Here is a 17,847-nt window from a genome sequence, read left to right on the forward strand (position 1 = left end):
TCCCTTGGGCCCCTCAGTTGTCCCCTGCCATTGGAATCCTTTAAAAAAAGGAATTCTAACCTCACAAAATAAATAGCCATCAAACTCAGATATTCTGGGCACTATCCTTGTAACCAGCTAGGCAAGATCATCACTACCTCAACCTCCCTCCTTCTGACTTCTGAACCTAATAGTTGCAGAGGCAGAATAATCTCACAGAGAAGAACTATGAAAAGAATAATTCATATGTTTTACTGGAGTGCTCAATAGTAATTATGTGTTCTTATTACTTGTACAAAATAAATCAAACTAATGTATTTATGTGTGTCTGTTTATTTACAGAGGGTTAGGAAATCAAAGGCATAGGCCCAATAACTGTCTTTTGTAGAATGAAAGATTTCTGTTCAGAAATCTTTCAGAAACAGAGCAGTTACTAATTGAAACAGGGAGGAGGTAATATTTATTTCTTCCTCACCTAATACTATCCACAACATTAATAATGTTGCAATATTTTTCAGGATCAGACTCAATAAATTTAGTAAGAGTTAAAGGTTTAAATATATCTCCTTTTATTTACAATAGGCATTCTATATTCACTGAATATTCATAGGTAGAAGCGAGTAAATGGGGGCAAACAGCTCCTTATATATACAATGGGTGGAGCTAGATGTGGGAGTGGTGAATCATGAATACATTAAGAAGTGAAGAATAAGTTAACCCCTGATACCCCGTTCATATATTATTTACACATTATAGAATAAGGCATTTACATCTGACAAATAAAATGCTCCAAGCAACTGGGATGCTCTTTAGATGATCTGCCTTATGAGATGCCTATTGAAATCCCACTTCTTACTGAAGAATTGTAACCACTATTCTACTCAGACATTTCACTGGAACATAGATGAAAAAGGAGTAAACAAGCTGAATCAAATATTTCATCTCTGAAATTTATTATACTGTGATAGTTATTATAAACCCTCAGCCTTCCTGGTGGAATGGATTAAATTTTCCTTTTCTGTGGAAGTGTTGTTGCTCTTGAACCAATGTTCCTTGTAAAATAACAACTTTGCTTTTGTAGAGAGTTAGCACCCACCCCCTCCTAGAAGAATAAAATATTTTAAGGCATATTTAAAAAAAGGCAGAATATTATATTTCCTTGCATGAGAAAAGGAGAAACATGTTTTTAAAGACAAAGAGCAGCTCCCTGCAGCTCCCTGCCCCCAGCAGATATTTGGTGCCCATTGAGAAAGATTGGGCCAGCCTATCTACAAGACAAAAGGCCTCCAGCTCCAGGGTGATGGGATTAAGACATGACCCTCCAGGACATAATAGGTTTATCTATCAGCAGAGCTCACCACATGGCACAACCATTACATCAGCCCAAGGTTCAACCAAACTTGACTTCAAGACAAACATGACCCCACGTGGCTCCATGGGAGTCTGAAGCACCCAATAGAATACATGTTCTTGGCATAGGAACAGAAAGCTCAAGTTCAAAGCCCAAGAGAGGGTATAAATACCTCTCAGTCTCCACTCCATGTGGTCAGCTACTCAGAATCACACATTTGGTGGTTCTGCTTCACCATTAAACCATCTTTCCAATCAGCCTCCATGTTTCCAGTGTCTTTCTCCCCACTTGGAACTGAACCCAGATGGACATTTCTTCCAACACTATGAACATGCTTGAATACAAGGAAGGCTGGATTGTCTGGTTACAAATTTCCTTATGGGCTTAACCTCTCCCTCTCAGTTTTAAATGATAGCTTTGCTTCATCTTGAGGCAGGATACTGTATGAGAAACTGAAATGGTAGTGTTTCTCACTCGATGCAATTCTGATAATGGGATAGGAGCACACCCTTAAACAGTGTGCCATGGTTTAGAAGGCCAATTAGTTCTAGTTTCCATACTCATAGATGTGCTCCTAGAGAGTCTCTTTCTCTTCCCTTCCCTTCCCTTCCCTTTTTTCAAGCTGGCTAAATATTTAAGCCAAAGAATGGTTCCCAAAATCAGTAGAGCCCTAACTCTACTTTAACCCCCTTCCAACAGCTGCTTTTGAGGGGAAATTATGAGGTATACTATTCAAAGACTTTTTCCCTGTAGTGATGATGTTACTAAAATATTACACTATAATTTGCTATATTGCTCTTATTATAAAGCTGCCTGAGTTGCAGTTAATAATGCTCTATCTTGTCAGATTTCTGGGCCACCTGGATTCATTTTATTTTACAGTTCTAAGTGTGTGATCAATGTGATTTTATTTCTCCGAAGATGGTTAACTTTTGCTTCAAGATACATTGTACTTCCACTGCATCAGTGTTATAATTATTAGATTAATGTGAATAAGGTAAATAAAATAGGAATCATACAGAGTCAGCTACATGGACTCTAAAGGACCCTCTCTATTCACATTATTATGAGGGAAAAACGTGCTTAGCCCCATGAACTCTAAAAGACCCTCTCTGTTCACATTATTGTAAGAAAGAAACGTGCTGGTTTGGAAGAACAATATTTGTTTGGAAGATTACACTAAGTCAGCTAAATTACATCCTGGATAATATATATATATATATATATATATATATATATATATATATATATATATATATCAATTTTCTTACTTCTTCGTAGGGTCTATGTGTGTTTTTCTTCTAGCCAGGTTTTCCCTACGTAGCCAAGGTTTTTTTTGAGCTGGAGCTACAAAAAAAACCTTGGCTACGTAGGGAAAACCTGGCTAGAAGAAAAACATATATATATATATATATATATATATGCATATTCTTTCTAGCCAGGTTTTACCTATGTAAACTTAGTTGTTCTTCAGCCCTAGGTTCTGTGAAATCTCATTCACAAGTTCTTGGGCCCTTTTTCTGCTGCCAAACTGCAACTCTGTGTTGCTTCCTGGGAGATATATATATATATCTTCTGAAGGGGCCTAGTTGTCAAGGACATCCTGGGTAATATATATATATCTTCTGAAAGGGCCTAGTTGTCAAGGATGTAAGGACATCCATATGGAACCAAGGAAGACATAAATCTATGCATCAGCAATCACAGAACTAATAAAGGATGTTTAGCTATGATAATCTTATGAACTAGAAAATAATATAGGAATTTAGTAATTAGGAAATATCAATTATCTTATAATGGATGTATGTTAACCATATATGGAAAACTGCTGTGCCAGCAAGGTCCTTTGTCTTGGATATGTATAAAAGCAGTCCTACCAGGGCTCTTTCCTTGTTCATATAGCAAGAACCAATCTGCCTCTGAACCTTGCACAATAAAAACTGTCTCTGGCTGACCCAGGAATGTTGTTTGGTCTCATCATTCCATATCAAGATGCTATTGTCATTTTTATTTGCTATCATGGGATTTGTTTTCCTTTTTGAAGTGGTCAACAACTGTAATAAAATATACTGCATTGTACTTTGCTGGCTAAAGAGTTTGCGAGCACAAATAACCTTTATTTAGACTGTTTAGACTCTTTAGACTGAAAAAGGAATTGGCCTTATTTTTTTCCAAATATTATTTATGCAATTTGTGAATAACGTGATTGGTCCTGTCATTCTAACAAAAGATTTCTATTTGCTTTAAATCTTTGCAAATATTTATTTCAACTAAGCCCCATACGATCTGCATAGGCAAAGAGACAAAGAAAAATCTCCTTCAGCATTTCCCATTCTCGGAGGAAAAAATATATGCTGCTTTCCTAGACTGGAAGGAAGCTTTCAGCTTGACCCCCAGAAACAAGTTATGGGAGAAACTGAACACCTCCTCCATCATCAGACTCTACCATATGTCCACTAGCTCTAATCCTGAAATTTCACAAGAAAAATACCATGTAGGTTGTTATGCCACTCAGGGATATGTTGAATACATCTCCCTAAACCAATTTAAAGTAACATAGTTCTATCCTTAACCCTATTCTTTTTCACAGTTATTGAAATAAAATCGTAAAAGTTCTGCATCAAATTCCACAGCCCTTGTTAGCTAGTAGGCCCATTTTGGTTTAATTACTGTAATTTTTGGAGTATAAAATGCACTCTCCCCCCCCCAAAGTAGGTAAAATTGCAGTGCACTTTATACACTGAATGTTGCTGAAGCCCCACCTACCTGCTGGCCCTGACCCTTTGGCCATTTTTGGCCTCCATGCTGTGGGAATCGCCACAGCACATCGCCGCCGATCACCACCTCTGTGTGTTGCATTTTCAGCCTCCGCACATTGCATTTTCGGTCTCTGTGCACCCTGTTTTTGGCCACTGCGCATCGCAGTTTTGGCCGGTTCCAGGCAGCGGGGATTGGTGGTGATCCTGCCGCCTGGAACCAGCCAAAAATGCGATGTGCAGAGGCCAAAAATGGGGCGTGCAGAGGCCAAAAATGCAATGCATAGAGTCCAAAAACATGACACGTGGAGGTGGTGATAGGCTCTGGTGATCCACGCAGCCTGGAATAGCTGATTGGTGGTATTCCAGGAGTCCGATCCAACCGCCAATCAGCTGTTCATGCTAAATCAGGCTGCAATAACGTGCTGAAGCTTACCAGGATGTTTGCTGTTTGCTGCAAGGACGCTAGCCAGATGAATACCGATGGATGCTGGTAGGCAGAGGCAGAATTTTTTTTCTTGTTTTTCTCCCCAAAAACTAATGTGAGTCTTATACTTTGGAGCATCTTATACTCAAAAAAATATGGTAGATAACAGTCATCCTCTTTTGCAGGTCTGAGAAGTCACTTACTCTTTCCTGCATCATGATAAAATAAAAGGCAGTGTTCTCAAGAAGTCCTGTTAAATGTCAACATTTGTGGACAATAGATAGGATTAATTGAGTTAATTGCTTTTTATGTTTCTAAGTCTTGAAGGGGAAAACCAGATAGACTATGTCTGCAAAGGCTCCAAGTCTGGCAAACATAATTTTGTACTTACTGATTCAGAGTAGGCCCCAAGCATCTTCTAGCAACTCTTTAAAACAGTGGTCCCCAACCTTTTTATCGCCGCGGACCAATCAGCCTTTGATAATTTTACCGTGGCCCGCTGAGTGCGCGCAGGGGTGGGGGCTTTGGGCCACACGTGCGTACCTGCGCGGGGCTCTCTTCCCTGGAGCCTTTGCGCACAGCCCAGGAGCTTTTGCGCACGGCCCAGGAGCTTTTGTGCACGGCCCAGGAGCCTTTGTGCTGCAGCGTTCATGTCCCCCGGCCGCTGCGCGGCCCGGTGCCAGGTACTCCACGGCCCGGCACCGGTCCGCGGACCGGGGGTTGGGGACCACTGCTTTAAAATATCTAGGACAAAGGTTTTAAACAACCAGAGATATCACCTTTTTTGAAACTGTTCAGTCAAAATTTCTTGGGGTTAGATGTCCTTTATTGTATTTCTATTCTTCTACTCAGGCTGGAGGCTGATCTGATATATACTGAAATATATATGTTGCTTTGCCATTTAAAATACTAGTTCAAATAAATGTATTTGACTTGCCTGGTTGTTTGCAAAAAGCTTGTGTTCTCATGGCTAAAAGGAAATAAATTGAGTTGTACAATTTCCTGGCCTCTCTGCTCAATATCTCAATTTAGTTGATTTCAGGAGAGTCTATATGGATATAAAATGGCAAATTTTTAATTAAAACCTGCATACCTAATCTTTTTGCCCATTTTTTAACCTGTTTGACTCTTTCTCCTATCACAGAAGATCTTTTACCTAAAGCATGGACAAAACTTTATTCTGGGTAAACATAATCTATTTATTTATCATCTGTCTCTCCATTTATGTTTTTATCTTTCTTGGCATAAGGATCTAATCATGTCACACCAATCTCATAGAAATCCAAAGACTCTGTTCTTTTCATTCCCACATATACAGTATGTTAATGACAACTTCTAGGAATGTTGCAAAATTTTGTGTGATTGCCTTTGTAGTCCTTCATACAAATGTTTTAGATTTGTATTATGGATTTGTTTGTAGATTGCTGCATTTAAACAGCCAGTAGCAAGCATTCTACTATGGTTATAACTATGAAGTATTTTGGTCCAAGATTGTAACAAAACCTTTATATATCATGTTTTCATGGCATCAATATGGAAGTTTTCCACTACTTCTTCCAAGATGTTTTTTTTAAAGCTTCTCAATTAACCCAAAAACTCTGGAATTCCAGTGGTCCCTCAAGTATTAACCAGCTCCAATCCTGTTTAACTTCCAACTTCAGGTTGGCTTAACTAGATGCTGCCATATGGCTTAATCTAATAAACATAGGGTTTATGTACAGAAGTAAGTTAGAGCAAAAAACTGAATTCTTCTAGCAATTTGTGCTTTCCTAGAGCTACCGTACATCTTACTCCTTGGTATAAATTCAAAAGTTCTCTGGAAAGAATCACTTAAGATCTTGCCAACAATAATCTGTTTGCCAACAACCTAATCATCAGAGAGGATGGGGGCGAACAATCTCAGGAAATCCTGAGAAAGATGTCCTAAGTGATCCATCAACACGTCCTATCACACTTGCCTTTTCTAGTGCCCTCAGTGCTTTCATTCCTCATTCACCCCACCCTGCATTTGATTTTTAATAATATATGATGCTGAAACAAGGCCCTCAGGTTTATATGGCCCAGTGCCATGGCCAGAGGTCTTATTGTGGTGGCATTCATGAAAGTGAGAGAGTATTTCTTAGATAGATAGCTACTAGCACTATAACTCAAAAAGCATTATATGACTATTCTGCCTTTTCCCTCTTTCCCTGCTTTTTTTTTTGGTAAATAAAAAACGAAAGGTAGAAAAACACAGAAACAAAACAGTTGAACTAAATGTGTAATTAGGCTTCTTAATTCATATCTATTGGACACCTTGATGGTTAGTAAGATATCCAATCAGAGCTCCTATAGGAAAAGCCATTAATAGCAATAGCACTTAGACTTATAAATCGCTTCATAGTGCTTTTACAGCCCTCTCTAAGCAGTTTACAAATGTCAGCATATTGCCCCAACAATTTGGGTCTTCATTTTACCCACCTCGGAAGGATGGAAGGCTGTCTCAAGCTTGAGCTGGTGAGATTCGATCTGCTGAACTGCTAGCTGCAGTTCAGCTGAAGTAGCTGCAGTACTGAACTCTAACCACTGTGCCACCTTGGCTCAGTAATTGAATTAATGCTCTAAGTATTATCACTTGTAAGAAATTATCAAACATCAACGAACTTCTGAGAACACTCTACATCCATTTATATTTCTACAGATCTAATAATGAATGAAAACATTAGATTGGCTTAAAGCCATCGGTGCTGTTATCTTCTTTAGCAGAATATGTGACTTTAACAATGTTGATGACTGTAAGCCTTGAAATGTTCTTGAAAACAAAGTTAATGCTTTCTGAATTCAATCCCAAAAGAAAGGATAGGGGTTTATTTGTGTATTGCTTTTTAGGTGTTTATATGTATATACACCAACTAAGTCAGCGGTTCTCAACCTGGGGGTCGCGACCCCTTTGGGGGTCGAACGGCCATTTCCCAGGGGTCGCCAAAGCCCTCTCTCGCCCCCCCCCCCCCGCCTTCACTCACCCTCTGCCTCTGCTGGATCACCCGGTCGCCGTTCGTTTACCCCGCCCACTCCCAATCTATTGCTGCTCCGGAGTCCCAGCTGATGGCTAGAGGGAAAAAAACTTTAAATTCTTGCCCCGGGGCTTCAAAGAGCTAGCTGCAAAGAGGTAAATTCCTGGAGCAAGTTTTTTCCCCCCTAGCTATACTGAAAAGAGAAAGAGAAAGCAGGGTCTTTGGTGCAACGTGACAAAATGAGGCAGAGAGGTTTCTTTTTCTTTTTCCTCACCAAAAAAGGTAGGTACAAAACTGCAAACAGTGGGGAATTTAGGGCAAGAGGAGGTTCAAGATTTTAAAACACTAAAGAAAAAAAGCTCTATTTAACTAGGGAATTGTAATAATTGAGATACTATTAATTGTATATTGTGTTGAAAGCAGAAATGGTTAAGTTGTGGTTTGGAGGAATATATGGGGGAAATTATTTGGTTTATTATTATTGGTAAATATAATTAATTGATTTGTAAGAAATTGGATTGCATGGAAATAATTGGAATATTCATGTTCATACTGATAAATATACAAAAAATATAGTTATATAACTAATTGATTTATATTAAAATGTTGAATTTGTATTAAACAACTGTATTACATAATTAACCAATGTGAGGATGGATATAAAAATAGATGACAATGCAAAGGGGTATAATATAGAATAGAAGGGAAAAATTGAATTTGATTAAGATTAGAGATGAGGATGAAGGGTAATATTGGTTTTTTTAAAAAATAGTTGAGGAATAAATATGGTAAAAAGGAAATATAGAAATTGTAAATTTAATTGAAATGACTAAATACTGTGTTGGAAAAAATATCCTTCTGGGTTCTGCTCCAAGTGGGGAAAAAGACACTGGAAACATGGAGACTGTTTGGAAAGATGTTTTAATAGTGGACAGGATCACATGGCTTGATGGGGCCCATTGTGTTAGTTTCTGTTGCTATTGTGTTGCAAATGTCCTTTGACAAAGGATTGACTTTCTGCCTCTGGCCCATTAACAAAGGGTGGGGGGCAGGAAGGTGGGAGCTGCTTTGTCTGTAAAATATGCTTCTCCATTTCTCATCCAGGGAAATATAATATTCTGCCTTTTTAATATTTCCCAAAATATTTCATTCTTCTAGGAAAGGGGTGGCTGCTAACCTCCTACAACTGTTTAAATTTGTGGACCGGCCAAATACTCTGTTCAAAGAAAATATGTTGTATGTTTGTATGTGTGTTTCTAATTATTGCTATTTATTCCTATTTGTTCTCTTTTATTCTAAAGTTTAACAATTCATTCTTTATCTTAATATCTTTATATTTGTTTGGGGTTGGCTTTCTTCCCTTTCATCTTTTTTATTGTACAGCAATCTTTCTCCTCAAACCTACCACCTTTGTCTTTTCTTTCTTACTTACTTTCTCTTCCCCCCTCTTCTTCTTCTCCCTACTTCCTCTTTCTCCTTCTCTCTTCCTCCCTCTCTTACCTTCACTCCTATTCTAATTTCCCTTCCCTTCCTTCATCCCTCTCTATTGCTGTATCCTTTTATGCATATGGACTACTCAGAGGGTTGAAAAAGTTATTTTTGACTGGTCCTCGCACTTTTGACCAGTCCTCGAACTTACGACTGTCCTCACATTTTACGTTTTTGCCCTATCTTATACCATGTTGAAGAGAAGCAGTTGTGAAATGAGTGACATGGTTGTTAAGAATGCTGCACAGGCATAAATGTGAGGATGGTCATAAGTGTGAGGACCAGTCAAAAGTGCGAGGACCTGTCAGAAATGACTTTTTTTCAGCCCTCTGAGTAGTCCCTATACACATAGCCATGGCCACCCGGTCACATGACCAGCTAGCCACGCCCACTCGGTCACATGATCTCCAAGCCACGCCCACAAAATAAGCCACGCCCACAGAACCGGTAGTAAAAGAAATTTAGAACCCACCCCTGGTTGGGGGTCACCACAACATAAGGAACTGTATTAAAGGGTCGCGGCATTAGGAAGGTTGAGAACCACTGAACTAAGTAAACTGGTAACATATGCTAATTTTTAGTAATTGTTTTTTGAATAGTGCCCACACAGTGAATACATTTTCTGAGCAAGTATTGAGGAGAGGTTCCTTAATTCCCTAGATTCCTATGGTCCCAAATGTACGGTTAATATCTCCAATCTTAAGTAAAACATGTCTATGTAAAAGGAATTCCAAAGAACGTAAGTGATTAGTTTCTATGTAGGGTGGGTGGTTGAATTTTGATAAGGTTGGAATGGAACGGGCTTTCCCTATTTCCTTTTAGAATGACTCTTTTTATGTTTGTGCTAAGGCTACAGTATGTGTCAGGCCTTGGGAAACCAAGGACACAATGAATTGCTCAAGTAGATTCTTTATTGCTGTTTGCCAGTAGATAAGAATCTTGCCAGATTAAAGCACACTCTGAACTACTGTCAGATAAATGCTGTGAAGATTTAGGGAGGATCTTTTCTGGGCCTCTTCCTGCATAGTGATTCGGTGCTGATTTGTCTCTTTACTTTTCCCTCCTATAACTCAGCGCCAGTATCTACTACATTATGGGATCAAGCAAAATTATGTTAGTTTAATAAATTATTTTGTACAAGTAATCTAGTTAGATTCACAGTCTAAGACTGGTGGAAATTTATATTTCAAACGCTAACCAAGGTCCTAAGAATTACTAAAGTAACATCTAAGAATAAAGGCAGTTCCATGCTGTTTTATGTAAAATATTTGTGCAAGCATTAAAGTGTCCAGGTCTGATAAATTCAGTATTTGAAGATATTGAGAAACTCCTCTAAGTATCACTCTAAAAGCTCCAATCATGATTGGTATAACAAGATTTCTTTTTCCCTAAGCATCCAACTTCTATCTCAGGTACTGGTATTTCATCCCACCCCCTACCCCCAATTGTGTTTCCTCAATCCTAGCATCACCCAGAATATCAACATCAATGAACCACTTTCTTATTTTCAATGTTGTATCACGCATGTTACAAACAAGATGCCTTTCTGCTTGGGTCTTAAAGTTACATAAGACCTTATCTGATCATTTTCCAAAATCTTCTCAACTTGATGGTTCCAACAGTTTTTACTACATTCAAATCCAAACCCCTGGCAAAGTTTCCAATGAATCATTGTAGCCACTTGGTCACGACAGTGCTTGTAGCCGGTTGATGTCAAATTTTATTTTATCTTTATTGAATCCTTTTGTGTACTTAAATAAGGGACCTAGCTGTTGTTTATTATTATTTGCCTAAAATTGGAAAAATTCTAGTGAAGGTGTTCTGTTCTTCCCCCGACAATTTCGCATACAATTTATGCATGTGCTGTGAGATGACCAAAACAACTTTTGCCTGTAGAAAATTTCATATTCAATTCCTAACATGATCAGATTGGTAAACTTTTTGTGCAAAAGCAGCAGTTGTTGGACAGTGTATTGCAGACCAGTCTACCTTAACTTGATACCACCTCAAAGTGTTGGACTAATTTACAATTAAACTTGCCCACAGCTAAGGGAGCCACTTGCACAGTAGCTGCTCTAGTCCAAAACATTTGATTCCCCAGATTGAGAAACACTATTCTAGAGTTCAATGGATCATTGGATGCCCTTGATAAAAGGCAGCTCCTGTGCATTTGAACTGATGGCTATTGTGAGGTATGGACAGCATTGTCCAAGTATAGTTTCATTATTGTGTCTTTGCACTGCAAATATTAATACACCCAAGAGCAGAATCCTCAGCTGGCACTAAAATTAGAAATGGCTTCTGCCATTTAAATTTAACACAGGCCTCTCATATCTGTCAATATTAGTAGATTCTGCCTCATTATGATAATTAGTGTCAAGGAAAATGTAAAAACAAGGGAAGAGTTGGTGATAGAAAGATGTACATGTCAATGGTTTACTTATGTACAATTATTAGAAAAAAATTAAAGTAGACAAAATAATTTTTAGGCTTGAACATTTTAAGAATGAATCTGAAACCAAATTGTAGTCAAATAATGAATGTGTTATTGCTGAAATCTATAAACTTTTATTGAAATTTGTAACAGAACAACAAGTGAAGGAATATGTGATAAAATGAGCTAAATCTTTGGTTATAAAATGCAAATGGAACAGGGGAGAATATGTGACAGAAAGCATACAAATTTACATTTAATCTGAAATACAATTTTTATAAAATGATGTATTGTTGAAAAAACTGTCTACAATATATAGAAGTACTTCAAATTCATGCTGAAAATGTAATAAACAAGAAGAGACATTTTGTCACGCTTGGTATTTATGTAAAAAAGCTTAAAATGAACTCAGTTACATATACTAATAGAGAAGATTTTAAAGATTAATATGCATTTAAAAGCAGAGACCTTTCTTTTGGGATTGATGGATAAACATTTGGAAAAAGAACATGATTTTTTTGGGGGGGGGGGTAAATGACAATTACAGCAAGACTATGCACAATGGTGGAAAAATTCGACTTTACCCACAATGGAGGAATGGATGATGAAGATGATGGAACTTACCTAAATGGTCAAATTGACAGTTTTAATTAAAGACATCCAAATATAATTTATTTAATTATTAAACTTATATGTTGCCCATCTTGCCAATGGCGACTTTATGTGGCTTACACTCATTCCATAAAAATGCCACATAAAACATTAAAACAATAAATAGAGATCTCACAATTAAAATTCAGTTAAAATTAAATTGAACAAGATGGTGAAGAAGGGAGCAAAGTGTCCACAGAGAGGAGGTGGGATGTTATCAAACCCATTAGCCACTTCCAGAATGCCACATACACCTTGGACCCCTGGGCAGTTGGCAGTCATGTCTTCAAGCCCTTTCAGATGACCAAAAGAGTGGGTGTGAATCTCACCTTGAGGAGCGTGATTTTCCAGTGGGTGGAAGCCAGAGTTGAAAAGGCTCTTCTGGATCTGCCACCTGAATTCCTTGACTAATGGGGTCCGTGGCATGCCTCTTCTGGTGGCATGGGTAGAGTGGGCTAATGAGACAGTTCCTTAGACAACCTGGACCCATAATGGGCTTTAAAGTGATAGCCAACACATTGAATTGGACCCAGAAGCAAACTGGCAACCAGTGTAGTTCAGAACAGTGGTGTAGTTCAGGACAGTGGGCCAGATAGGGACCCCAAGAACTGCCCATGCATTCTGAACCAGCTGAAGCTTCCAGATATTCTTTAAGGGTAGCCCCAAGTAGAGCATGTTGCAATAATTGAAGTCTGAGATGACCAGGGCTTGAGTGACTGAGTGCAGGACTCCCAATTCAGGAAAGAGTGCAATGAGCGTATAAAATGAAGTGGTGCGAATGGTCCCCTAGCTATGGCTGTCACAAGCTCATTGAACAGGAGTCATGAGTCCAGGAGAATCCCAAAATTGCACACTAGGAAATGCCACCCATCCAGAGATAAAGAAGTTAAAGTTCCAGAACCTGAAGCTCCACATACCCAAAGCCACTCAGTCTTACCAGTGTTCAGCTGAAATCTGTTGTCCCTCATCCAGACCCCCAAAGCCTCCAAGTACTGTGAGAGGGTAGCAACAATAATGCTGATTGGAAACTTTTATTGACTTGTTGATTTGTTTGAAACAGAAAAAATGAAATGTTGACATATCTTTATAAACATGAAACAAATTTTTAAACATCAGTATGTATAAATTACTGTTATGACATTATAAATCATAATATAATAACATCATAATAAAGCTGTTAAACAAAGTTTTGATGATTAAAAAATAGATTACAGAAAAATTGTAAGCAATGCTGTAACCATAAAGAGGTTAATCTATATTTATACTTATAACGGCTGTAAAAGAAAATCAAGTCATTTCTTTAATTTTTTCTTTCTTCTTTTCATTTTTTCTAGTTTCAACTTTTTTCATATTTCCTTTTTTCTGTTCATTCTAAATATTAGTTCTTGTTAGATTTTATCTTTTATCTTAAAGTTTTAATAAAATTATATAAAAATATGTGATGGCTAGCAGCTGAATGAGTAATTGGATTTCAACGAATAGCATTGTACAAAATGATATGAATGTACTACCTGTATGTATGCTGTCTAATTAAGTACTGTTCCTTCAGCTTTGCAATGGGATTGTAATGATAGCAATATCAAGTATCAGAAACAGATCTCACCTTTTTCTGATGCATTCACAACCTCTCCAAGTATTAAAATAGCTGCTCTTAAAAAAAAAAATCTGACATCAGATAAAAGTAACTAAGTAACTCCTGGTAATTAGGTAAACACAGATATGTACTTTCCTTGACAGCAGTATAGAAGTGGTTTGCCACTGCCTGCTTCTGGAATATTTTTGTTTTACTTCCAGACTAATCTTCAGGCCAGAGATTTCTCATCCAAGTATTAACTAGATCTGACTCTTCTTAGCTTTTGGGAATCACTCAGATCAACCGGTAGCTGCCATTTTCTGTGACAAATACTACTTAATTTTAGCCCCTTCCAGTGGTATTCTGAGCAAAACTGTGTCAAGATAAGAGGGCTTAACATTACAGACATTTACATTATGAGGATCTCCACATACTTTACAAGTGCCTGAGGTTTAAACCCTCTTACTTTATACCAGGTTTTAGGAATAACAAGTACACATTTGTAATAATTAATATTTCTTTTTTAAAAAGATAATTTTTTAAACCTTTTTTTGTTCTTCTAGTTAAAAAACATATGAATCACTCTTTAGAACAGTTTCATGAAATAATTTATAACATGAATAATGAGGCACAATAAAACTTGAGTTATCAGAATTGCATTAAAACATTTATTTCAGGTAAAACTATTTAATAACTGAATCCTAAAGCCCCAATCCTATGTATGTTTACTTGTGAGAAAGACTTACTGAATACAATTAATCTTATTTCCAAATATGCATAGAATTAGGCTTTATGATTGCAATCCTGTACCTCTTTTCATGGAAGTAATATGAGATTCAGTATGCTAATGTTATCCATGTATATCTTTATCATGGGTCAAGAAGTGATGGTGTCAAGGATAGGCTTAAGCTCAACACTGAAAAGACTGCCAACCTAGTTTTGAACCTTTCATTTCCAAAAAAGCTGCATTTTCTCTGATAGAACTAGGGCACGATTTGAGGCTTCTTTGAATTCACAGCTCTTACATGAAGACCAGCTGTGGACAAGATGGTCTTTGCTCAGATTTGGTACACCAACTGGACTAAGAGAACCTTTTCACAGTCACTTTAAGCTGGTTACCTTGCATGTGAACTACTGCAATGGGCTTTGCACAGGGCTGCCCTTGAAGACCACTTGAGATGATACAGCTGATCCAGAACACAGGGTTGCAAGTAGTTATCGGCTTCAGCTCTGCATGCTTATCTATCAACTTTTCCAATGCAATTCAAGATGCTAATTATCACTCCAAAGCACTTCATGGCATACTTCTCTGTGGGATGGTGTTTTCCTAATTCATCTACTCATCTGACAGAGTGGGCATGTTTGAAATCCCATCTATTAAATAATCCCATCTAGTGGAACTTTAATGCCTTCTCTGCCTGTCATCTGGGTCTGGAATAGTATCACACTGGAAGTTCAATCAGCCCTGAGCCTTGAGGATATTTCGTTTTCCCTGAGCTCTGGTTTAGGTTGGGGATCTGTGTTCCCCTGAATACTTTAGCACATTGATGCATGTCTGTTTTTCCTGACTTATTTTTAAAATTGATTTCATGTATTTTTAAAATCTGTATGTGATCCAGAATCACTGAGATTTGGGCAGCTTTATACAAGCAGTCCTCACCCTACAACCACAACTGAGCCCAAAATTTCTGATGTTAAGTGAGAAATTTGTTAATTTGTTAAGCCGAGGGCCCAGGGGAGGGGCGGGGGGGTGGCGGTTATTATTAACGAGGATCTGGATCCGAGGGAGACCACTGTGCCTCAGATAGCCGGATGTGAGTCCCTCCTTGTGAGGTGGGGCCGTGGGGTTCAGATGGGCTTGTTGCTTACGTACCTGGCTCCCTGCCGCGTGGCAACAGCCCTTCCTGAGCTACTCAACGTGATAGCCACGGTGGCAGTAGATACACCCAGGCTTTTAGTCATGGGTGATTTCAACTTGCCATCTGTCGGTGAAACGTCTGAGGTGGCTCGGGAGTTCATGGCTTCCATGACGGCCATGGACCTGACCCAGTTAGTTCATGGCCCTACTCACAGGGGAGGTCACACTCTGGATCTGATTTTTGTCTCTGGCCAGTGGTTGAGTGGTCTTGTTATAGGGGATATAGACATGGAACCCTTGTCATGGACTGACCACTCACTCCTTCGCCTAGATCTTCGAACCGCGACCCCTCGCCGCAGGGAGGCGGACCCAATTAGATGGATCCGCCCCAGGCGCCTGATGGATCCTGATAGGTTCCAGACGGAGCTTGGGCCATTTCCTGAGGATCTAGCACATGACTCGGCCGAGGACCTGGTAGCCGCCTGGGATCGGGCGGCTGGTGGGGCCTTGGACCGAGTTGTGCCTTTGCGGCCTCTGACCCGATGCCGATCCCGGGTGGCTCCTTGGTTTACTGAGGAGCTGAGGGAAATGAAGCGCCGGAAAAGACGCCTGGAGAGCGGTTGGAGGGCCAGTCTCGCTGAATCTGATCGAACACTGGTAAGGTCGCATATTAAGGCCTACCTAGTGGCGATAAAGACGGCAAAGTCTAATTACTTTTCCGCCTCTATTGCGTCATCAGGGAATCGTCCGGCCGCCCTGTTTAGGGTGACCCGCGCCCTGCTCCATCTGGGAGTGCGGGAGGATCCCTTAGAAGGCAGGGCGGAGGATTTCGGACAATACCTGTATGACAAAATCGCTCAGATCCGGGGGGATTTGGACTCTGACTGGGTAGATCAGGGCAGGGTGACGAGGAACAGTCTTGAGAATGTTATCTGGGAGGAGTTTGATGCTGTGACTCCCGATGATGTGGACAGGATTTTGGGGAGACTTAGTGCGGCCACATGTTTACTGGACCCATGTCCCTCCTGGTTGGTACTGGCTTCCCGGGAGGTTACACGAGGCTGGCTCCAGGGCGTCATTAATGCTTCCTTGAGTGAGGGTCACTTCCCCGCTGCCCTGAAAGAGGCGGTGGTGAGGCCTCTCCTCAAGAAGCCGTCCCTGGATCCAGCAATATTGGCTAACTATCGTCCTGTCTCCAACCTTCGCTTCATTGCGAAGGTTGTTGAGAGTGTGGTCGCGCAACAGTTTCCACAATTCCTGGAGGAAACATCCTATCTGGATCCGTTCCAGCCGGGTTTCAGGTCTGGGCACAGCACGGAAACGGCATTGGTCGCGTTGGTTGATGATCTCTGGAGGGCTCGGGACAGGGGTTATTCCTCTGTTCTGGTCCTATTAGATCTCTCAGCGGCTTTTGATACCATCGACCATGGTATCATGCTGCACCGGCTGGAAGAGTTGGGGGTGGGAGGCACCGTGTTACGGTGGTTCTCCTCCTTTCTCTCCGACCGGTCGCAGTTTGTGTTGGCAGGGGGGCAGAGGTCGACCTCGAGGCCTCTCATTTGTGGAGTGCCGCAGGGATCGGTCCTCTCGCCCCTTCTGTTCAACATTTATGTGAAGCCACTGGGCGAGATCATCCGTGGCTTTGGGGTGAGATACCACCAGTACGCTGATGACACCCAGCTGTACATCTCCACCCCAGGCCACCCCAACGATGCCCTTGAAGTGATGTCCCAGTGCCTGGAGGCTGTGCGGATCTGGATGGGGAGGAACAGGCTCAGGCTCAACCCTTCCAAGACTGAGTGGCTGTGGCTCCCGGCATCCCGATATAGTCAGTTGACTCCATCACTGACTATTGGGGGCGAGTCTTTGGCCCCCACTGAAAGGGCTCGCAATCTGGGAGTCCTCCTGGATAGGCAGCTGTCTTTGGAGGAACATCTGACGGCTGTTACCAGGGGGACCTTTTATCAGGTTCGCCTGATTCGCCAGTTGCGGCCCTTTCTTGATCGGGATTCCCTGTGCACAGTCACTCACGCCCTCGTCACCTCTCGCCTTGACTACTGTAACGCTCTCTACATGGGGCTCCCCTTGAAGAGCACCCGGAGGCTCCAGCTGGTCCAGAATGCAGCAGCGCGGGTAGTGATGGGAGCAACATGGCGCTCCCATGTAACACCACTCCTGCGCGAGCTGCACTGGCTCCCGGTGGTCTTCCGGGTGCGCTTCAAGGTGTTGGTTATCACCTTTAAAGCGCTCCATGGCATAGGGCCTAGCTATCTCCGAGACCGCCTGCTGCTACCGATGACCTCCCATCGACCCGTGCGCTCCCACAGAGAGGGCCTC

Source organism: Pituophis catenifer, unplaced genomic scaffold (genome assembly GCF_029215685.1).
Source record: "Pituophis catenifer annectens isolate HBS135680 unplaced genomic scaffold, rPitCat1.0.hap2 SCAF_3, whole genome shotgun sequence".
NCBI lineage: Eukaryota > Metazoa > Chordata > Lepidosauria > Squamata > Colubridae > Pituophis > Pituophis catenifer.